The sequence below is a fragment of the Motacilla alba genome, chromosome 4A, assembly GCF_015832195.1.
Source record: "Motacilla alba alba isolate MOTALB_02 chromosome 4A, Motacilla_alba_V1.0_pri, whole genome shotgun sequence".
NCBI lineage: Eukaryota > Metazoa > Chordata > Aves > Passeriformes > Motacillidae > Motacilla > Motacilla alba.
Genome location: NC_052045.1, coordinates 1,120,639 through 1,142,346, shown reverse-complemented (window position 1 = coordinate 1,142,346; position 21,708 = coordinate 1,120,639). Strand labels below are relative to the sequence as shown.

Sequence of the window (21,708 nt, the reverse complement as noted above, 5' to 3'; positions counted from 1 at the left end):
ACCAGCCTGCACACACCCCTCGGTCTGTGCCAGCCCTTCCTTTGCCACTGAGGACACCCTTTGCCCTTCCGAGCTGACCCTGAGCCACTCACTGGGTGCATCTGTAGCCCAAACAGGCCTTTCCTGCACCTGTCACAACCTGAGTGTCCCTGCACACCTGAGTGTCCCTGCACACACACCTGGAACTCACCCTGCACACCTGAGTGCCCTGCACACACACCTGAGTGCCCTGCACACACACACCTGAGTGCCCTGCACACCTGAGTGTCCCTGCACACACACCTGAGTGTCCCTGCACACCTGAGTGCCCTGCACACACACCTGAGTGTCCCTGCACACCTGAGTGCCCTGCACACACACACCTGAGTGTCCTGCATGCACACCTGAGTGTCCCTGCACACACACCTGAGTGCCCTGCACACCTGAGTGTCCCTGCACACACACCTGAGTGCCCTGCACACCTGAGTGCCCTGCACACACACCTGAGTGCCCTGCACACACACCTGAGTGTCCCTGCACACACACCTGAGTGCCCTGCACACACACCTGAGTGTCCCTGCACACACACCTGAGTGCCCTGCACACCTGAGTGTCCCTGCACACCTGAGTGTCCTGCACACCTGAGTGCCCTGCACACACACCTGAGTGTCCCTGCACACCTGAGTGTCCTGCACACCTGAGTGCCCTGCACACACACCTGAGTGTCCCTGCACACCTGAGTGCCCTGCACACACACCTGGCACTCACCCTGCACACCTGAGTGCACACACACCTGAGTGCCCTGCACACACACCTGAGTGTCCCTGCACACCTGAGTGCCCTGCACACACACCTGGAACTCACCCTGCACACACACCTGAGTGTCCTGCACACACACCTGGCACTCACCCTGCACACCTGAGTGCACACACACCTGAGTGCCCTGCACACACACCTGGCACTCACCCTGCACACCTGAGTGCACACACACCTGAGTGCCCTGCACACACACCTGGCACTCACCCTGCACACACACCTGGAACTCACCCTGCACACACACCTGAGTGTCCTGCACACACACCTGGCACTCACCCTGCACACCTGAGTGCACACACACCTGAGTGCCCTGCACACACACCTGAGTGCCCTGCACACACACCTGGCACTCACCCTGCACACACACCTGAGTGCCCTGCACGCACACCTGGCACTCACCCTGCACTCCCTCCTGGCTCCACGCTGCCGATACCGAGCTCATTTCTCACCAATGGCTTGTCAAGCCACACGTAGTTGAACAGCACAGAGCTGCCTGCCATGCATCTTTGGGTCTTTAAGGCATTTTTTTGCTTCCCCTGTTTGTGGCATGCCTCTGCAGCACTTGGAGGCTACTGCACGCTGCAGAGCAGCAGAGGAGCACAGTGATAATTGAACAATTAACAAGTGATGTCATAAAACAATGCACTTAAAATGAAATGCATAATTAAAATAAGTCAACCAAAAAAAAAAAAAAAGATGTTACAACATAGACACACCAATGTTGACAGTAAGTCTCATACAGGAACTGAAAAATGTAATAAAAAGGGAAAAAGATAGCACTACAGTGGTTAAATAAAATTGTGGCATAAACTAGCAAACATCCCGGTGATTTGCCAAAAAATATAATAATGTTGCAAAAGAATTATTCTGTGAAGTTATCAGGTTTGGACCATAAAGCAGTCCTTTGGTGGCTCCCTGTGTCATTACTTGCTACCGAGGCACTGCGCTGATGGGCTCTGTGGGATCCCAGAATTCAGCGATAGATCAGTAAGCAGGAAAGCAGAGCTCCCCCCAGATTTCCTGCCTGGAGAGTTGTTAGGATCCATGCTAGTTCTTTAAAGAGCAGAACTGTGTACAATACTGCACGCAGAAAGACCCCATTAGGAATATAATCTTCTGCTACAAATGAGATGTTTGGGGAAAAGAAAACCACAAGAAAGCCAAAAGGAAAAAACGAAAACCAAAAAACCAACAGCAAACAAGCCTGCTTGACTGAAGTTCATCGTAATTGCAGTTAAAAATGCAGGTTTTAGGAGCTCTGCGTGCTGCCTGTATCTCTGCCCTTGGGAAGGCCAGAGAGGGGTCACCTCCTCCTCCTCCAGGCTGCCCAGCCTGGATTCACCCCCTGGCTCTCACTGCCATGGGGCACCTGGCGTGGAGCTGGAGGTGCCAGGAGGTGCCCCACCTGCAGCCGTGTTCATTCACAGCCTTGCTCCAGTTTCTCTGCTTTCTTTCAGCACGTTTAGTTTTGGTTTGTTTTTTTTTTTTTAAACGCAAGACACTAGGAAAGGTTTTAAAACGTGAGGCAGACGTGCTTTCCAAGAATAATTGCTCCTTGGCTGATGCACAGGAGCTCTGCTCATGCATTTCTGGGAGATGCCTGCAGACTGCTAACTGCTCTGGAAGCCTTTCAGCCTCTGCTGCCTGCAAATGGCATTATTATTCACTAATAGCCTTGGCTCACCATGTTGTCTTTTGGTTAGTTAGCAGCTATTCTGCAAGTCAGAGACGGGAAAGAGGAACATATGTTTAAGCAGTAGCCAACTTCTGACCTGTAAAAAAAACCATCCTGGAAGGTTTTCTCAGAGCAATCCCCACCATTAGCTGGGGAGTGATTTGCAGGAGTGGCAGCAGTGGGAAGGGGCGTCCCCCCACCTCCCACGGAGCAGCTGCTGTTTCTCAGGCAGGTTTCTGGAGGATGCAGAGGATGCTCCTGCTGCTCGCTGCTACTGCAGCTGCTGCCACAGGGTCAGGGAGCAGGAGGTGCCAGGATTTCACGGGGATGGGAAGAGAGAGTGACCCCGACTATCCATGGTGCAGCATTCCCAGACTAGTGCATCCAAGTGACAAATATTCAAATATCACATTAAAACTCAAGGGGACTTAATAATAAAATCCTTCCTGCTTTGTTTTTTTTCTAAAGGCTAGGGATTGGGTTTGTTTCATTGTGTTCCTCTAAGGTTACTTGCTCACCTGCTCATTTCTTTTTGGGTATTGTAGGATTCTGTTATTTACTGCTCAAGCAGTCCCAAGAACTGCTCTGCTGACATTTCACGGTATTTAGTATTGACCAAACACTAGATGATAAATCTTTATAATACTCCAGAGAGACCATCAAGGGAGCGGTTACAAATGTATACATTGCAGTGTGCTGTGTTCTGGGTTAAATGAAATATAAAAGCCCGTGGCCAGCCTGGCACTAACGTCTCTATCAGTATTCCATCACACCAGCTGCAGGTGTGGCGCTGGCCATTAAGACATCAGCGTTTGTCAATCCCTGCAGATGCTGACTGATGGATCACCCCTTCCCCGGGCACTGGGGATGGCAAGGGAGCTGCAGGACCAGCAGCAGCTCACCCCTGCACTGCTCAGCCCTCGTGGGGCCTGCTGAGCCCCCAGACACAGCGAGGGACAGGGTGGCACAGGCCATTCAGCGTGGTCCCCCCCTGCCCTCTTGCATGCTAAGCCTTCTGCTGCAGGAGAGGAGCTTTTCCAAGCTCTCAGAAAGTTCTGCATTAGTTTTGAGTTTTGGTTAATTTACAGCCAAGTTGATTTCACCATCATCAGCTTTTGTACGTTCAAAGTTTAATTTTCTTTGGAAGATGCAGACGTGTGTACAGCTAGACAATGCCCTGTTTATTTTACTGACTAATTCATCACTTGAAGTGCAAGGCTATAGGTTGAGAGACCAAGACTTATGCACAGTCCCACACCCCTAAATCAGGCCAATAAAAGTTAAATTCACACTGTTTGCAAGCACTTCATGCAGATGGAAAATGTCACCTTGTCTGAAATACTTTATGGTGCGATGCTGAAGCAAAAAGAAATCCCACAGTGAGAGATTAAAAAGCTTCACTAATGCTTGGCTGGGAGGCACGGGGCTCTGCGCCGCCTGCTCCCCGTGCACTGGGGAGGCTGTGCTGGGGAGCAGCATCTGGCTGCTGCTCTGGCTGGTACAGAGCAGCTCCCCAGCTCCAGTGCCCCAGCACCCACCTGGTGTCGCCCTGGTTTTTCAAGATTTTCTAAGCCTTTTGAGGTTTACGTTCTTGTAACGAACTTTCTCACGCAATTCTATAAATAACTTATTGTTTTGCATTCTTTTATGGAAGAAGAGAAATTTGATGGACTGTTGGTTTGCCCAGTGTCATTGGAGAGGCGGCACTGTCACCCTCCAATCCACTGTCACTTTTGGAAAACCATAAATGTTGGAGTCAGAAAATGAACTTCCCTTTTTTCCTCACCTTGAGAGCCGCGGTGGGCGTGTCGTCATTCCGTGTCCTAGAGTGACAACCTGGCACCACTGAATGTCATCCCGAGCAGGCTGCAGGGGGTGGCTGCAGGGCACAGGCTCACTGCCCAGCGAGGAGCCTGTGTGCTGCTGGGCAAAGCTGCCGGGGCTTCAGTCAGGCTCCTCGCACACGCTGCGGCTGTAGGTGAGGGACAAGGAGTCACAGACATATTTTATGAAAATCCTTTCGCCAGGATTTCCTTCTCCTGAGAAGCTGAGGAGCCTCAGGAAAGAAATGTAACCAAGAACTCTCTGCTGCTGTGGAATGCAACAGGTGCTTCCTTCATTGGTCCATGGGAGGTGTTTCTCATTAATGACCAATCAAGGATGCAGCTGGCTCAGACTCTGGTCAGTCACAAGCCTTTCATTTCATTCTATTCTTATCTAGCCTTCTAATGATTCCTTTCTCTCTATTCTTTTAATATATTTTTAGTTTAGCATTTTTAATATAATATAATTATATATAATATATATAATATATATAATATATATGATATAATCATATATAATTATACATTATAATATATTATATATTATATAACTATATATTATATATATAATCATATATAATTATATATGATAATACAATAAATCAACCTTCTGAAAAATGGAGTCAAGATTCTCGTCTCTTCCCTCGTCCTGGCTGCCCTACAAAAACCACAACAAGGCTTTGGAGAGTGCTCTGTGTGGTGATGCTGTGAGCATTTTACCACTTTGGTATCCAGGGCTCCAAGCCGCCTCCGTGCTGTCTCCCAAGGTGGAGCCAGGATGGTGCTCCAGCCACGGTGGGAAGTTAAATTTTGTGAAAGCAGCACAGGAATTGCAGAAAGCACGGGCTGACTTGGCCGATGGGCCAAGAGCAGGGCTGTAGCCCACGCAGCAGGGGCCAGGCTGCCCCAGGGGTACCCAGTCCACGGCAGCCAGGGATGTACAGAGCCCTGCTCCCCACTGCCAGCCCTCCCTGGGCCAGCACGCTGCCGCTGAGCAGAGCCTGCCCTGGCACCTGTGAGCAGCCCCACTGCAGCAAAACCAGCAGCCCCAGCAGCCCCGTTCCCAGGCTGGACAGACAGGAGCTGAGGGTGGATCTGCTGCTCCCAGCCCTCCTGTGCCACCCAGGCTTGTGGGGGCTGCCAGAGCAGGAGCAGGAGTGATCCTCGCTCCACAAGCCCCAAAGCTGCTCTGAAAGCCCCGGTGCCCCCCAAAGGAGGGGGCATTGCCTGGCTCTCTGCTGGGGTGGCGCAGCTGACTGCAGGCAGAGCAGTAAACGCTCTGAAAGCGTTTGTACAGTGGGAAGTGGAGCTCTGCAAACAGCTAATGGGGGTATTTCAATTCCCTATTAATTGCATATTTATTACTCGGCTGCTGCAAGGAAACGTCATGTTACGTTGATTAAAGCTTTGCAAGCTGTACAGTAAATATTTTAAACAAAAAAGGTTTTGATCTCTGTTGCTGTTGGGAAGGGTGGGGGGAAGTTGCCATTAGAGCTGCTGTAATTAGCAAACTCCATTGCAGACAGTATTTCCCACAGGCTCTGCAGCATGCTTCGTGTGTGTCTGCATGTATTTAGACTGAATATTATTTTATGTATACGTTATCTATAAATTATATATACTTTTATATATATATATATCATGTGTGAAGAAAAAAGGAAGAAAGCCTGTGCTGCTGTCTCACATCTTGCGGATGGAAAGATAAAAGACTTAAAAGGCAGAACAGAAAGGGGAATTTTGGTGCCTTGACTGAAGTTTGGGGGGTTTGGTGACCTGCCTGCCAGCCCTGCCTGCCCAAAAATCCTGTCTGATAAATGAAGTCCTGCACGTGCCTCTGCTCCAAACTGCCAAGGCCCTGCACAGATGCTTGCTGGTGTCACTGCTGGTCTGGATGTAAGGCAAGATTTCACTGGAGATTTTGTCAGCACCACCCAGACACAGGGCAGAGATGACCAGCCACGGCCATCCCGAGCTTTGTCTCCTGACCATCTGTGTAATGTCATCAACCCATCCCAGCAGCAGAGAAAAAAACAGTCCATATTTCTGACAGACCAAATCATCTTCATCTGCTGGTCAGCCCCCGCTCACCTCCTGCCCAGGAAGCTGCTGGAAACAGAGCCCACAGCCAAGCTCTGGCACCAACGTGTGCCCAGCAGAGCTTCTGCTGCTGTGCTCACCTCTCAGGAGCTCAGGTGCCTGTCCCAGCCCTGCTCTCTCCTGCCTGCAGCAGCTCCTGGCCCCAGCCCCCTGTGCTGGCTGAGGGCAGCTCCCTCTTCCCCCAGCTCTTCCCTCCTTGACATGTGACATGAATCAGAGAAGACATCAGTCATACCCAGCCGAACAACTGTGGATTCCTGCCACAGGACAGGACAGGCTCCAATGACACTAACAGAGGACAGACAGCTCCAGCTAATAAGCCCAGTGATTTGCAGTCATGGCTGGACAGAGGCGTGTCGCCGGGAGGCTGAACCGGCCCAAGCTCAGCCCCAGGGCTGAAGGACCAGCTCTAACACAGAGCAGTGCTGAGCTTTGATGAGCCCCATGCGCTCTTCAGGCCACGAATTCTTTGCTACCTTCAGAGCTGATTTCTGTGATGCCCAGTGCCACGGTGTGGAGGCGATGCCCCATCCCCTCCCCAGCAGTCAGAGCTGCTGCAGGCAAAGCAAGGGGTGGTTTTCAGGAGCAGAACTTGTTGTTGTCAAATCTTAGGAGTTTGTTAAGCTGCAGTATTTGACTTGGCTCATTTCCTACAGTGGCTCCCTCTCGGAGCTGTGTGATTGCAGGGGATGCAGCAGTTATTAACAGAAAAGCAAGTTTCAATCTCTTATGATTGTACATGAAGGCTCAGAAGTGTGAACCTTCAAAGGCACAAAATGCAGCAAGCAAAACCAGAAATTATTCAGAATTTATTTTTTCAACAATCCCAAAAAGGGATTCATTTTGATCCCTTTTCAAAATTCAAGGGATCTTATGTCTGATTTTTGAAACAAAAGTTGGCAGTGCTAAAACCAAATGAGCCGTATTTACATCTCACTGATTTCTGTGAATGAAAGGGTGGCAGTGGGGGTTTGGGGGAGACACAACTCCATTTGGCAAGTCCCAGCACTGAGAAAAGAACTTAAATAAACAAAGCAGGAGCGGAGTACTTTCAAAAAGAATCAAACAGCATGGACCATTAATGTTTTAAGAGATAGGAGCTGTATGTGAGCCAACCATCCCCAAGATATTTATTTCCTATCTTTAAAATTGGGAATTGCATTAGAACAGGTAGAACCTTTCAAAGCTGGGAAAATTTTTAAGGGCACTCACTGTACTTTAAAGAAGACTTCAAAAACCATCTCCAGTATTGAGCTGAATAAGTTGAAGAGATTTGTAGGTTATAGCAAGGGAGAGTGATGGGAATACATACAGAGCAAGCTGGTTACTGCAGTAAACAAACCTCCCCCAAACTAACAGCGAGTGCTTCAGCTCAGGAACAAATGTTTCACATGGAGAAATCCATTTTAAAGTGAGACAAGGTGCTGGGTAAACACCAGCCAAGAGCTATAAAGCATTGCTGTGGAAGGTGAAAGCCAACTAGCCTTGGCCATTGGGCTGGCGAGGAAGAGCAGAGCCAGACACCCCGTTCCTCACACACGGAGAGGCAGCCTTGAGGAAGCCAACACCTGAAGGCTTTGAAATTAAAAACCATGAAAAAGGAGACGTTTTCATTGCAAAGGAGGACAGCATAGCACAGCCACAGAGGCAAAGCTTCAAAGGGTGCTGCTTTAAATCTGTAACAAAGCCAGCGAGTGCCGCGGAAGGCGGCGGCTCCGCGGCACTGCTCGTCGCGCACCACCAAGGGCAGCCCAGCCCGCTGCAAGGATGAGCCATTTTATCTCCAGGAAAGAGACATCATCATTAATTGACTCACACGGAGCTTTCCTCTCATTGCTGGGCGCTGGAAAACCGAGATACTGTAACCACGCTGAGTTTGAAAATTAACGGTGATTGCTGGGCTTTGTTTCCCCACCCCAAAAACATGTGAGAAGTGCCAGCCCCCAGCCCAGTGGCAGCTGGCACACCCCTGGGTGTCCCCAGCGTGCCCAGCCCCTCACCACCCTGCCTTTGGGCCAGGTGCCTTCACTGCCCCCCTCAGCTCTGCAGGGCTCTGCCCAGGCAGCTCTGGCACTGCCCTTGTGGGGACAGTCCCCAGGTGACACTCCCCAGGCCCTCCCCCAGCACAGGCTTCATTTCCCACCAGCAGGATGACTGGAACCCTGTCTGACAAGCCCAGCTTCCTTGCTTCCCCACAACTCTCCTTCCCTTTGTCTGATCCCAGCAGACAAAAGGCACTGTACCTCTTGCATCCTTGCAATATTGCCCCCCGTCCATCTTAGTACTATTATTATTATTATTATTATTATTATTATTATTATTATTATTATTAACAATTTTTAAAAATGATTGTTTAGAAATATTATTGAAATTATTTTAAAATATTTAAAATTATTATTTAAAAAGAAATTTAATTTTGGATCGCCTTTTTTCAGAATTTCTTGTTTTATAATTGCTATTCTGAAATACAGGCTCGTTATTTTGATGACATATTATTTAAATTATAGCACCTTAGGCTCTGTCAGTTATCCAAGTTGCTTCAGGGGTGGGCTGAGGGGTCCAAAGGCTTCCTTGTCTGCCCATAGCTCGGGGCAGATGAAGTGCAGGGCATGCCCAAGGCTGCTGTAAATGGATCTCCTTAGCCCTCCATGAGCCAGCCTCGGGGCAGTGCAGCCCCCTGAGCCTTGGTGTGCCCCACAGGCTGGACAGGGTGCTGTGAGCCAGCCCAGCACTGCTCAGAGGAGCCATCTGCACCTCGTGTGCTTTCAGGGACACCTCTGCTATTCCCCTGCAGGCAAACATCTTCCCAGATATCGTGGAGAGCCCTTAGTATGATATAGGATCAGGTCCAGGACACTCCATTACCAAGAAGATACTTAACTAATGTTCTGCTTGTAGCAGGAGGTCACAGGAGATTTATCTGAAGAGATGCACATGGAAAGAATTAGCAGACAAGCCATTTCACAACCTCTAATACCCTCACCTTCTTAGTTGCTCAGCTGAAATGCCTTCAGGGATACGTTTTACAGGAGCTCAGAAGTGAACTGGAAACTGCTTAGATCACACAACTTATGCATTTTAAATAGCAGTGTAAAACCCAGTGCTTTACAAAAGCCCAGTGTTGTAGTGAGCAGGAAAGCCCTGCTCTGAGCAGGGAGGCTGCAAAAGTTGCAGCGAGTACAACAGAGAAAACCCCACATACAGCAAAACAAACCTGTGACTTACTCAAGTTTATGATTAAAATTTAAAGACTGTTCAAGTTTTATTCCCCGTAGCTGCTGCTCCCTGGACAAGAAGAGACAGAGGGAGACTGACCTTGAATAATTAAGCTGGTCTGTGGCACCAGATCAATTGCTGGTATTGGCAGAGCTCCACAATCAGGCATTTTGAAATGCAAGTGTCAAAGTGCATGTAACTGTGGGGCTTTTGGTGCAAAGCAGCCAATACAAAGGAGAAGAGGTGAAGAGTGAGAGAAAATAGATTGTGGAGTTTTGAGCACAGTCAAGGGGGAGGGATGGGTAAAGTTTTCATTTCCTAACTCTAAGAGGGCAAAAATTGCAGCTGACAGAAGCCTGACATGGTTGGGTTTTTTTCTCCTGTAACCTTGAAGATGTCACCTGGAGCAAGCTGAATGTCTCCTGAGCGACTTAAATCCATCAGCAGCTCTGGAAACAGACTCTGAGCAAGTGCCAGTCAACAGTTTAATTGAAAATACACGCTGTAAATCCAGGGAAACCTCTGTGTTCAACATCAATTACCGAACAAACCCAAAAGTGCTTGAGCCCAGGTAGGCATTCCCAAACGTGGTGGGCATTTTGGCTGCTGCTTCTGCCCTCCCTCAGATCATAGTGCTAAGGTGACCCACCAGAATGGAATGTGGTGAATTTTGTAACAGCCAGGAAAGGCTTTATGTTAATGTCTGCCAAATAAGACTCTGTATTAATTTCAGGAGCCATGGGAACTCCCGTTTAAATCTCTCCCAATCCCTTGACCTACAAATGTGTACGTGGAAGAGCAGCATCAGGCAGATAAGGCAATCACTGTGTTCCCAGTGCAGCAGTCCTGGAAGATGCCCTTGATACTGGAGTTATCCCTAAGGCTCTCTGCCAGACTCTTCTACACAAAATCCAAGACCACTTAGGTGGCCTTCTGTAGAACAGGCAAGGGACAGCAGGCAGAGAGGATTTTTCCACACACAAAAGCCCAAGGTCCCCTGCTTCCCTGGCCAAAGGCTCTCTCCAGCCACGAGGAAGGTGGCAAGGTGTTGGCACGGATATCACAAGGCACTGGGGACTCTCGTGGTCCCTCTTGCAGGGTGGCCTGTGCAGTTCCTGCCAAAGGAGCAACAGCATGGGGGAGCAGGGAAGGGAGAAGACCTTGTCATTCCACTGCTACTTCCATCATTTTTATAGCAGGTTTTGTGGTGCCTGCTGTTTTCCAGAAAGCTCCAGCACCCCGAGTTCTGTGATGAGACAACAGCAGCATCCCTAGATGCAGTTTAACAGCTCATCAGTTTTCTCAAGAGTATCTTATGGATGCAAATTCCAGGAGGAAATCAAAACCAACACAAATATAATGAACAAAGAGAATTGATTCCTAGCCCAAGTCATTATCTACAAGATTTTGCCGTGAATACATGGGGTGGCCATTCTGTAGTGATCTGAAGACCTGGCTCAAAGTGCAGCGTGAGGCAGTGAAGAAAGCTTGGTCAGGTCAGATGGGCTGGGCAGGAAGGAGGACAATGTCTTCCTTGTGTTCTCCCAGCCCATGACCACCCTTGCCAAGGGTGCAAGGACTCTCAGTTAGGAGAGCAAGAAGGGATAGCAGAGCCTCTCGGGGCTTAGGGGCTGTCTCTTCCAGCATCCCTGTGCTGCTCCAGCTGCCAGTGAGTAATGCTGGTGCATTACAGCCTTCAGTGCTTTGCTCTCCCCTCCTTCCATTTCATGGGCTTTTGGTTTGCGCAGTTTCCACGACAGAGTGAGAGGGAATCAGCAGCCCGGGCTCCCCTCCTTGGTGGAGATGCTTTGAAACTTTCAAAGAACCCAACTCTTTCCCCACATCCCTGTTAATATGCACCAACCCTGCTCTTGATGCACTCCATTGTAAATGATGTATGAAATGAAATCTCCTCGCTCGCCTAATGCAGAGAAGAAAGGCTCTGTAGGCAACACTACAACATTCCCATCCAGAGATAAAGGCAGCCAAACCTCAGACTCCCTATGAACATTTTTTTTTAAGTTGTTGCTCTTCAGTGTTGGTGTTTCTCCCTTTTATTATTTTTTTTCTTTTTTACTGAGAGTGGGGATTTGAATTCATATTTCACAGAGAAACCCAAACGACTTACATGTATTTCTAAACCTTTCACAGCAATTGTGTGACTGTTCCCGTCCCCTCCTCAGAGGGAATAGCAGCAGCAAATTCATTAGCCCCACAAAGCAGCAGAGTGAAAAGAATGGCTTAAAACTTGCAGGAGGGAAGAGGCTGAGTACGTGGGGGATCGGCAGTGGATGTTAAGCTTGATCTGGATTTGAGACCTCCTTCCAGTTTTATGTGAAGCTGTTTCAAAACCAGAACGTGTCGGCAGGCTCCGAAGGGAAAAGGGATCAGTGTGGCCCGGGAGCCGTGGTGGGAGCAAAGCCTGAAGGTCGGCAGTGTAAAACAGCAAATACACCACGGGCTGCTCCAAATGATGGATTAGCTAAGGGCAGAGGGAAAGTCGCTGGGAGGGAGATTGGAGAAGGTGACTGAGACATTGCGGGAGGCACAGAGCGAATATCTGCTGGTGACAAACAGCTCACAAAACCCTCAGCAGGGTTTACTCCAGGTGGACCAAGCTCAGCAGCTCCTGGGCTCGCTGGGAGCCCTCAAAAGCCTCGTGCCCTCCACGTACTCAGCCCATCTCTCACAGAGCTGTTCCTGCTTTGGCCAGGCAGAGCCCAGCTGGGGGGGGAAGGTCTGTGCTGGGGGAGACAGGCAGGGTGAGAGCTGCATGTCCTCCAGTGGGCAGGAACAGTCAGGGCTGCCCCTGCCCTCCCCACATCCCACCAGGTACCTCGTCTCCCCTGTGACACCGAAGCTGAGAGGACTGAACAAAGCTTTGCAAGGATCAGAGACTAACAAGTCATGCTGTGTGAAAGCAGGCACAAGGACCCTTCCAAAGCACTCCCCAGTCTCAAGCCCCTCTTGGGCAATCCCCCAGACTGTTGGAGTTGTTGGTTTGCTCTGGCCAAAGTTACATACTCAGGTACTGACTGTCCTCTGTGGCCAGGACTGAAGGAGACCCTGTCCTGTGGGTGACACACATTTGGCCACACACTGCCATCACCCTGCTGCTGTCACAAGCAGTAAAATCAGCTTAGACCTTAAAAAGCTTTAGCAAACTTCTAGGAATGATGCTTTTCTAGCTGCCAGATGAGCCACCCTGATGGGTTATTAGTCACGGTTAGCCATCCTTGCTAGACTTTACGTTACTAGTGAGTTTTAGGGGCCTTGCTTTCATTTTTCTCTCCCTTTTGTTTGTTCTGAGCAGCAACTCTCAAAATGACAAAACAAAATGCTTCAAGGCAGCAGCTGGAGCTTGAAATTAATAATAAAAAGTATTGTTTGGTTGCAGAGTCATGCTAGCAAATGCATGTGTTTCATACAGCCGTGGTGCTCTTGGGAAGCCTGCTTGGCATCCCCTTTTCCATGGAACCACTGCTGGGCTGGCACAGCAGCAGGGACCCAGGAAAGGGTCCCAGGGCTGCAAAGAGCAGAGGTCCTGAAGGTCAGGGTTCCCTGGAACCACTGACACAAACACAACCACTCCCAGCTGATATTTGCCTTGCCCAGCACACATTCCTGCTCCTGGGCTGCTTGCAGGAGATGGCATCCTTCAGCCCTGAGGAGCCCACATTCACTGCAGCACCAGAGACACACCACTACATCTGCAATAAACCTGCCCGTTTTTCACACAGGAAGGTAAAATCTGCATGAGTTAAGTGTATTTTCAAAAAAATCCCCAAAAGTCCAAAAGGCCAAATGAATGGCCACGCAGTTCCACAGGTCTGCTGTGAGTTCAGCTAGACTTGACCTCCCTGCTACCCCTTGAATATGAAGCTAACAGCAAAAATATCTGTTTATCTGAGAATGGCACCGCTATTTCATAAAGCTTCTTTATTTTCCTTTCTGTATTGGAAAAATTCCCCAACATAAACCGAACATTACTGCAGGCAGATTTTATTCTCATTGTTCAAGGGTAAGAAGTGAATGGGAACGGCAGGAGGCCAACTATTCTCCAGCTACACAAAGTGAAAATGATATTTTGAAGAAGATCAAAACCAGTAGAAAATATTCAACCTCTTCCATGATGTGTAGTATAATTTTGGCTGCAGACAGGTGACAGCGATACAGTACCTCAAACTTGTGAGCAAAATGAGATGCAACAGTTTTTAATCAAACTCTTCTCAGGGAACATAAACCAGAGGAAAGCAGACAAAATAACAAGAGTGATTCTCAGGCAGGTCTGCTTGAGCTGTGATTAATAGCAACAACAATAAAAAAGCTTTGTATTCCCAGACTTTGCCTTATCCTCTACCACTTTTGAAGCACTGCTGTCTTATTAAAGAAAAGAGGAAAAAATCCCCATATTATTCCCTTCCTAGGACTTTGACAGGAACAAATCTGACAACTAAATAGCCTGGGTGCTCCTAGCTGGATGGCTTCACTGCATAACACTGGGGAAAATGGAACCCCTCTGCTGCTGCTGCTGCTTCTGGCTCCCCTTCTGCAAGCACATCAAAACAAACGCATTCAGGACTCAAACTTTCAGGAAAACACACACATTTCCTGGCCTGCACGTTCCTTCTTTTTGCAGGACATGAACATCTCACTGACATAGCCATCCTTCCTCCTATTCGGTACCACAGGTGGCAACTCAAGCAGGAAAATGCTGGAATAAACATCTCAGAGGTCTCAGTGCTGGAAAATGTTAACTGTGTACTAGCTGCTCTGCTGGGAGGGAGTTTGCTGCTTGGATGATCCTGACTGGCACCTCGGGGCAGGTTTGGGTGAGGTGGGGCTGGTTGTGCTGCTCTCCAAGAGAGAGACACTCATCCCTGCGCCATCCCAAGGACACACAGACACACAGGGGCAGAGCTTTGCTGCTTGCAGGTGCTCCTGGCCACCAGACTCTGCTATTGCTGGTCCAGGAGGAGAGAGGAAACACAAAGCCAAGCAGAGGGGGTTAACTCAGCACTGCGTTCCTTCAAAAGCCTCCAGGAGATTTCTGGGGCGGTACTGAATAAACCAGGATCGAGGCAGAGTCACCACCCAGAGGGGCAGGAGACAGCTCACTGCAGCCCCACACAGAGAGGGCTTTACAAGCAGGGCTCTGGGGGCTCCTCTGTGCCACGAGCCCGAAAGGATGCCGCCTCACCTCGTTTTAAGCTCCCAGAACACGTGAAAACAAATCTGGCGACTGCAACACGAGTCCCAGCAGAGCACTGGAGCGCTGCCTGCCAGGCCCCACGGTGGGGTGGGGGCGTGGGGCTGGCTGTCCCCAGCAGGAGCAGGCTGGTGCAGAGCACCCCGGGCTCCCGGCGGTACCCGCGCGCTGCCAGCAGACATCAACCACCCCCTGGCAGCGAGCCTCGTGCCAGACACGTCGAGCCACACTGAACCCAGAGGGCACTGCCCAATTATAAAGGAAACCTCAGAAAAGGTTTAGAGTTGGAGAGGGGCACATGGCAGCTTTACCTGCGATTGCTCAGCCAAGCCACCTGGCAAGCCCAGTTCCATGGAGCCGTGCTAATAGTAATCGTTAATCAGTTATTTAAAGTCATTCACGTGAAAAGCTAGGAGCTTTTTTTTTTTTTTTTTTTTTTTGAAGCTAGTATGAATCAAACTTATAGGGGAAAGAATAAATACAGAGAGACAGCTGTACAGATCACACTGTCACACCAATCACTGCTTAAAAGCACACACTGTAAATAGCAGACAAAATTCACCCCCAGTGGAATGCCATTGACTGCACGGGCTGGAGCTGCAGCAGGGATAAATTGGCCTATCAAAAATACATAAAAATTTAGAAACAGAATTCAATGACGTGTGGAAGCGATTTATCACAGCTATGTCACTTAAAATGACATTATCACTAGCAAACCCATTAAATGTTATGGGTCCCATTAAGATTCCTAAAGGGCCAAACAACAAAGGAGTCGTTGGGATGGGGCAGGAGGGGATTTCTGTGCCGACCCAATGACCACTGGCTACTCACCTGGTCCTGAGCCTGGGATGGACACAGCCAAGGAGCTGCAGGGTGACAGCCATCACCTGCACCAGCAGGACACGGCCACACGTGTTCTCGTGGTGCTGGCAGCAGACACAGCATTGCCACCAGATCCATGCAGCAGCAGTGCCACTGGCTCCTCAGTCCATTGTCTCACAAGTGGAAGAGTAAGTCCATCAAAACACGGTGCCTCAGGAGCCCAGTGTGTCTGTCCTCCTCCTGCAGGCTGCTGTTGCAGCATCCCAGTTCCACAGCTGGAGCGATGCTGCTCTAGCTGGCTTCCCATTCTCAGGAGCTGCAGCCTGCAAAACGAGCCCTGCAGGGAGTGGGAGGGAAAGAAAGCAGACACCTTTATTTTGTGTGTGACTCTCGGGGTGTGACAATGATCTCAAGCCCTCCACGGAGCCTCATCAGCAGTGGGAGCCCAGCACAGAGCAGTGCCTCCTCAGCTGGGCACTGCGTGCAGCTCCAGCAGGAGCTGTGAGGTTCAGTCAGGGCATCCTGAGGGCATCACAGGATGTACTCAATGACAGAATCACAGAATTTCTAGGTTGGAAGAGACCTTTAAGACCATCGAGTCCAACCCATGTTCCAATCCATGACAGTGACCATGTTTTCATGGAGATGGGCTGAGGAACACTGCCTAAGTCTGGGAGTGTCCAAACGGAGCAGTTCTGCTCAGGGACTTGGGCTCAGGCAGCCATGAGGGCCAGGATGGCTTCAGTGACATCAGTGATGGCTTTTGCTGGTCCAGCCGTGGTGAGCAGAGCCCAGCCAGGGCAGAGCAGCCAGAGGGGGGTGGCTGGAATGCACAGCCCAGCTGATGGAGTAAAAGAACGACCAACTGTTTTCTCTTGGGGGGGAAAAAAAACAAACCCACAGCTTGCTAAATTGCTAAATTGCCTTACCAGGATTTGATCATTGCAGATCCGGGGCCAGGCAGCCTCGGTCACAGAACATTCCATTGCTCTCCCTGCAGCTGTGGGTCCTGCTCTCCCAGGTTCTGCCACAGCCCGGGGCAGGGGCACGGCGCTGCTGCCTGCGCGCCGCCGCAGCTCCCCGCTTCTTATTGTTCCTTACCATTGTCGAGGACAGCAGGTACACAGCAGCACAGATAGAAGCCTCGTCCCTTCCGAGGTGTCACTGAGGGGTCTGACAGCAGCGTGGGGACGGCTGGCCTGTGTCCCCCCTGCCGCGGGTGCAGGGGACAGCGGGGGACGGCCGAAACGGGGCAGATCCAGGCCAGGCAGCAGGCTTTCACCCAGAAAGAGAGCAGATCCAGAACCTGGCTGAAATGGGGCAGATCCAGAACCTGGCAGGTTCACAGGCTTTCACCCAGAAGAGAGAGGGCAGGAGGAGCCAGCCACACTTCGTGTAATCGAGGTGTCACGATGCATTAGTCTGGAGACATGAAAGAACAACAATTGCATCTTAAACTGTGATAGTTAATTTATTATTGGAAAATGGAAAGGCAAAGCCTAAGAAGGGCTTTTTTTCCACACCCTGCATAGATTGTTAAAAAACAGATCCATTAATTTTTTTTTTTCTTTTCCCCCATGGCTGTAAAAAAAGAAAGCTAGCAGAGGAATCAAGAAGAGAATTGTAAGCTTCATGGCAACTTATGCCTCTGAAATTCTTCACCAAATGTTTCTAGCAGGAGTTTCTAACAATCTCAAGTTCTATGATTGCTTTTTGTTCTCCTGCTAATTGATGTTTTTACACGGCACCGTACCTAATCCCGCCTCTTAAATAAAATTTTATTAAAATTCCTTAGCAGTGCAATGAGAAATAGCCATTTGGGCTTTTATCCATTCCTTATTCCAAAATCCCAAAGCATTTTCCTTGCACCCGTCAGACCTTGTAGGCAAGAGCTTTTATCCTCTGGTGACTGAAGGACACACCAATGCAACTTGAACAGTGTCCCACACGAGCATGCAGCAGGTCTGGCAGGGAGCAGCCTGTCCCCCTCATGCAGCCCACCATCCACACAGCCATTCCAGACCATGGCTTCTTTTCACATCTCTACCCTTCCCTCCCGACCACAACTTATTCCTCAAAGAAACAAAAATAGCCCAGAAATGCCCATTTTCTTGGGAGCAGTGAGTTGTTTCCATGCCCGAAGGATTGTGCTACTAATCAAATCCAAAATCTCACCAGCCTGAACACCTACACCTTGTTCACAGCTGGACCTGTATCAAAACCTGTGTAATCAAGAGGCGCCCTTTAGATTAAAACCAAAGTAAATTTTATCCATAGTTTTCCAGATTCTGATTACTGGATGTGGGTAACAGGAAACTGAGATATATCAGTAAAATCTGGGCTGCTACATGAGGTAAAAGCAGCATAAATGCTGCCACACACCCCTGGAGGGTTTGGGATAAGAGATGGCCTTGGACCACATTTCAAAATCAGATGCTGGTGCTTGAAGAAGTCAGACAGTAAGATAAAAAAGGCAATGGAATGGGAGTGGAACCAGATGTAGTGTCCATCCTGCCTCCCTTTGTGTCCATCAGGCTGAGGGCTGCATCTCCCAGCCTCATCTGGTAACAGCTGTGGGTGTCATTTGGACCTACTGCTGGAAGCTAACAAGGCAACTTTGTCCATAATGGAAATTTTCCCCACATTAGGAAGCAAATAACTTCAGAAAAGGACAATTTGGGTTCTGTATGTGTTGTGGGTTTATCTGACTGCAGTAAAACGTCTGCAGAACCCAAAGTAACAGGTTTCCTGATTCTCTGATGTGGTTAGAGTTCAGCACAAAGTGGGATACCAGTGAAATACAGCTATCACGGGCTGCTCCTCCTCACTCAGATATTCAGCTCTGCAGAGAGTCACGTCCATGCAGAAGCACACATATGTCCCAGCTCTGCGTGCACACCCTTCCACCTACCCACAGAAGATTCTTTGGCTGCTCTGCTGTGACATTTATTGACAAAGTCCCCGAGGTATTGCACCTATTCTTTCTGGCATTACCCACGTAGTGCGAGATATAAAATTCTTGGTGGATGTTCTAAGTTTGTATTTAATAGACCTGGAGGCTGTGAGTGCCTTTTCACAGATTGTGTTCCAGCTGTCTGCCGATATTTGAGTGTGCAGGTCCTGGTCCCATGCTGTGCAAACAGGCAGCCTCCCACACACTCTGTGTACCAGGAGTAATTTATGAGTCTACCCAGAAAGGAAATAACAGCGCATTAAGAAGGGGTTATGTAAAGCTCTGAGATTGAGAAGTAGCTCAGTTAACTCAGTACAACTTCCCAACATCACCGTTATGTTTCAGCTGATTTACAAATACAGGAGGCCTTCAGCTGGTGATTCATATTCCTGCTGAAGCAGATGGGGGGGGAGGGAGGAAGTATAATCACTGTCTCTGCATAAATCTCATGTCACTGAAAGGCTCCTACCTTGAAAGCTCATATTCATTAACCATCTTTTGCAAAAGCGAGTGTCTGAATTGAGCTGCAGGTCCCAAGGCACGTGGGGATATTCTGGTACCAATCAAATGGATGAAAAAATAACACAAGAGGTGCTGGCCGTTTGTTTTTCATCTCGTGCCACGGGGACTTCTTGCAAATTGCCCTCTATTGCAAATGCTACAGGCAGAATCCACGTGAAGGGATGGGCACTACCTGACACCCCTGGAGGAGCACTGAGGCTGCAGCAGGGCCAGGGCAGAGGCTGAAGGGAGTGACCATCACCACGCACAGCCATCCGTGCTGGGCACTGAGGGCTGATCAAAACAAAACCATCCATTTGCAGGACCCTTTTTTTAGCTTTTCTCCCCCCCAAAGTGGAAACCAGCCTGTAGGTACTGGAGACACCTCTCTGCAAACCATTTCAGTCCTGCTTTTCAAAGCCAGCGAGCAGAAAACAGGGCCTGAACAGCAAAACCTTTCCTGGTTCAAGAGCGGGTTGAATTTAGCAGCCTCACATCCCTTCTCAATTGCAAACAAGACACAAAATGCAGAAGTTGCAAGCCACTCAGCTTAACAAGTTCAGCATTATTTATTTAATGTCCCTCAGAACATGAATATTTAAAGTGGACAATGACCTCTCAGCAGAAGAAATTATCAAAATCCATATGTGCCACCTCTCCACCCAGAGGCCAAGCTGAGTTCGCTGCTCAGCTCAGGTCAAAGGGGAGCAGAGCAGAGGCATCATCCTTCATCTGGGGCTGTCCCTGACCTGCTCAACTCCTGGTGCCACAAATCTGCCTGCAGAGCCCCGGTGTGTGTCCCCAGGCTGCAGCTGCTCCCAGGCAGCAGGGCAGGAGCCAGCAGGGCCTGGCACAGAGCCTGGAGCTCAGGTGTGTCCCCGGCGAGCTGCAGAGGAGGTGGCAGTCTGAGATTCTGGCAGCAGGCAGACTGCCCAGCCAGGGGTCACAGCCCTTGTGCCGTGCTGGAGGCTGACCTGACCTGTCACATCAAAGGTTTAATCCCAAATGAAGGTTTTCACAAACATTTCTCCCCGCCTTACCCCAAGCTAGTGCCAGCATCAAACATTTTTAACCTCACAAAATATTCTATCCTTTTTTACTCTCCTAAAAAAAAGTTTTCTCCTCTCCCAGCTTTCTTGAGACTGTTACTAACATGTTATGCACTTTTTTTTTTTTCCTTTTTGCAGGCATTTCTATAAAAATTCTCAGATATCTAGACAAAACCACTGACAATCCTCCCCAAAAACCACCAACTGGTTTGGTTTGAAGATTCCAAGACAAAACCAACAGAGAACGTGGCATCTTTTCCACATTTCTCAGCCAAAAACATTGCTGATCTGGAGAGGTTTCTTGGTGGCTTTAGGAGCATCTCTGAGCCCCACGGTGGGGCCACATGCAGGCACCACCTGCACAGGACGTGTCACCACCACTGTCACACGGGCCAGAGATGCCAGGCAAATGGAGCCACGTGGGGCAGGCTCATCTGGAAATCAGAGATAATAATCGTTTCCTACCTGGCAGGCCCATTAGGGGATGTCTTCGTCAGTGCTGGGGAGGCAATCAGAACGTCACCGTGATGAGAGCCAGAAAAAGCTGTCCCTGCACCGTGTCAGTCACAGCCAGCCAGCCCAAGCCCAGCCCTACCCTCTCCTCCTGTCACACAAGTGAGACAGCCCAGATTTAAAAGCCAAGGAGCTGTCTGCCATCTTCTCTGGTGCTTTAGCCACTGGGACTCAAGCTTTGCCAACTGTTAGCACCTAATGTTGCAACCAGCACATTTCAGCTTCAGCTTGTGAGATTTCTGGCATTTCACTTCTAAAGATGCTGAGTTCCTAAAAAAAGCGCTTTTTGCAATGGAAGCTTCTCATGAAAAATTGTTCACACCCATTTTTTTCCACCAAAGTGTGTTGAAAGCCAAAGAAAAAAAGCCAAGAAGAAAGCAGCAAGCAAGCAGAGCTGGAGAAGTCCCCGGGGAGGTGAGACCCTGGCTGGTGTCACGCCAGTGCAATGGTGTGATTCACTCTGGGGTCTGCTTCTCAGGGCTGGGACCTTCACAAGTTTCTCCTTCTGCCCAGGAAAAAGAAGAGCTAATTTCTAAAAAGAAATAATCATCACCAAGGGACAGGGCCACACAAAATCTTCCCCGTGGGATGTGAACCATCCCTGGCACAGGGATGCTTGTGCCACCCAGGAGAGCGGCTGGACCCGCACCAGGCTGGGCTCTGGGATGGCTCCATCCTCATCTCACTGCTTTTCAGCAGCTCCTGCAGGAATCAAGCACTTCCCAAATGTGTTCTCACCTCAACAACTGAAATCCCAGCTCTTCCAAACTGTGGTTTCTTCAGGCAGCCCCAGCACACCCTGCCCTCCTCCTCAATCTGACAGCTCAGGAGAGAAAGCAGATTTCTGGGTGCAGTGTGACACCAGGCCAACCTGAGAGCTGAAAATCAAAGTGGATGAGAAGTAGATTCATTATAGACTAATTAAGCCAGCAAAAGACTCCTGCACAAAGGTTGATGACATTCACTTCAGGATAATTTTGAAATAAATAGGAGGATTCATAGAAGAAAAAAAATGCAGTTGGGAAAAGATATTTTTGAAGCATAAATATAGCTCA

At 49.3% G+C, this 21,708-nt stretch overlaps 2 long non-coding RNA genes across 3 annotated transcripts in view; one reads left to right on the top strand and one right to left on the bottom strand.

Annotated features, from left to right (window-relative positions):
* Positions 1 to 21,708, top strand: part of LOC119695101 — a 60,746-nt gene that overhangs the window by 38,514 nt on the left and 524 nt on the right. The window contains exon 4 of one of the 2 annotated variants that reach the window (XR_005255052.1): positions 20,279 to 21,067. This is a non-coding gene — a long non-coding RNA (uncharacterized LOC119695101). Of the gene's footprint in view, positions 1 to 20,278; positions 21,401 to 21,708 lie in introns of those variants that run through there. The other variant, XR_005255053.1, reaches the window with a different exon arrangement.
* LOC119695102 lies at positions 4,287 to 21,511 on the bottom strand. The gene is made up of 4 exons (XR_005255054.1): positions 21,392 to 21,511; positions 16,567 to 17,059; positions 15,647 to 15,974; positions 4,287 to 4,442 (listed from the first exon to the last, which is right to left on the bottom strand). It is a non-coding gene; the product is annotated as an uncharacterized LOC119695102 (long non-coding RNA).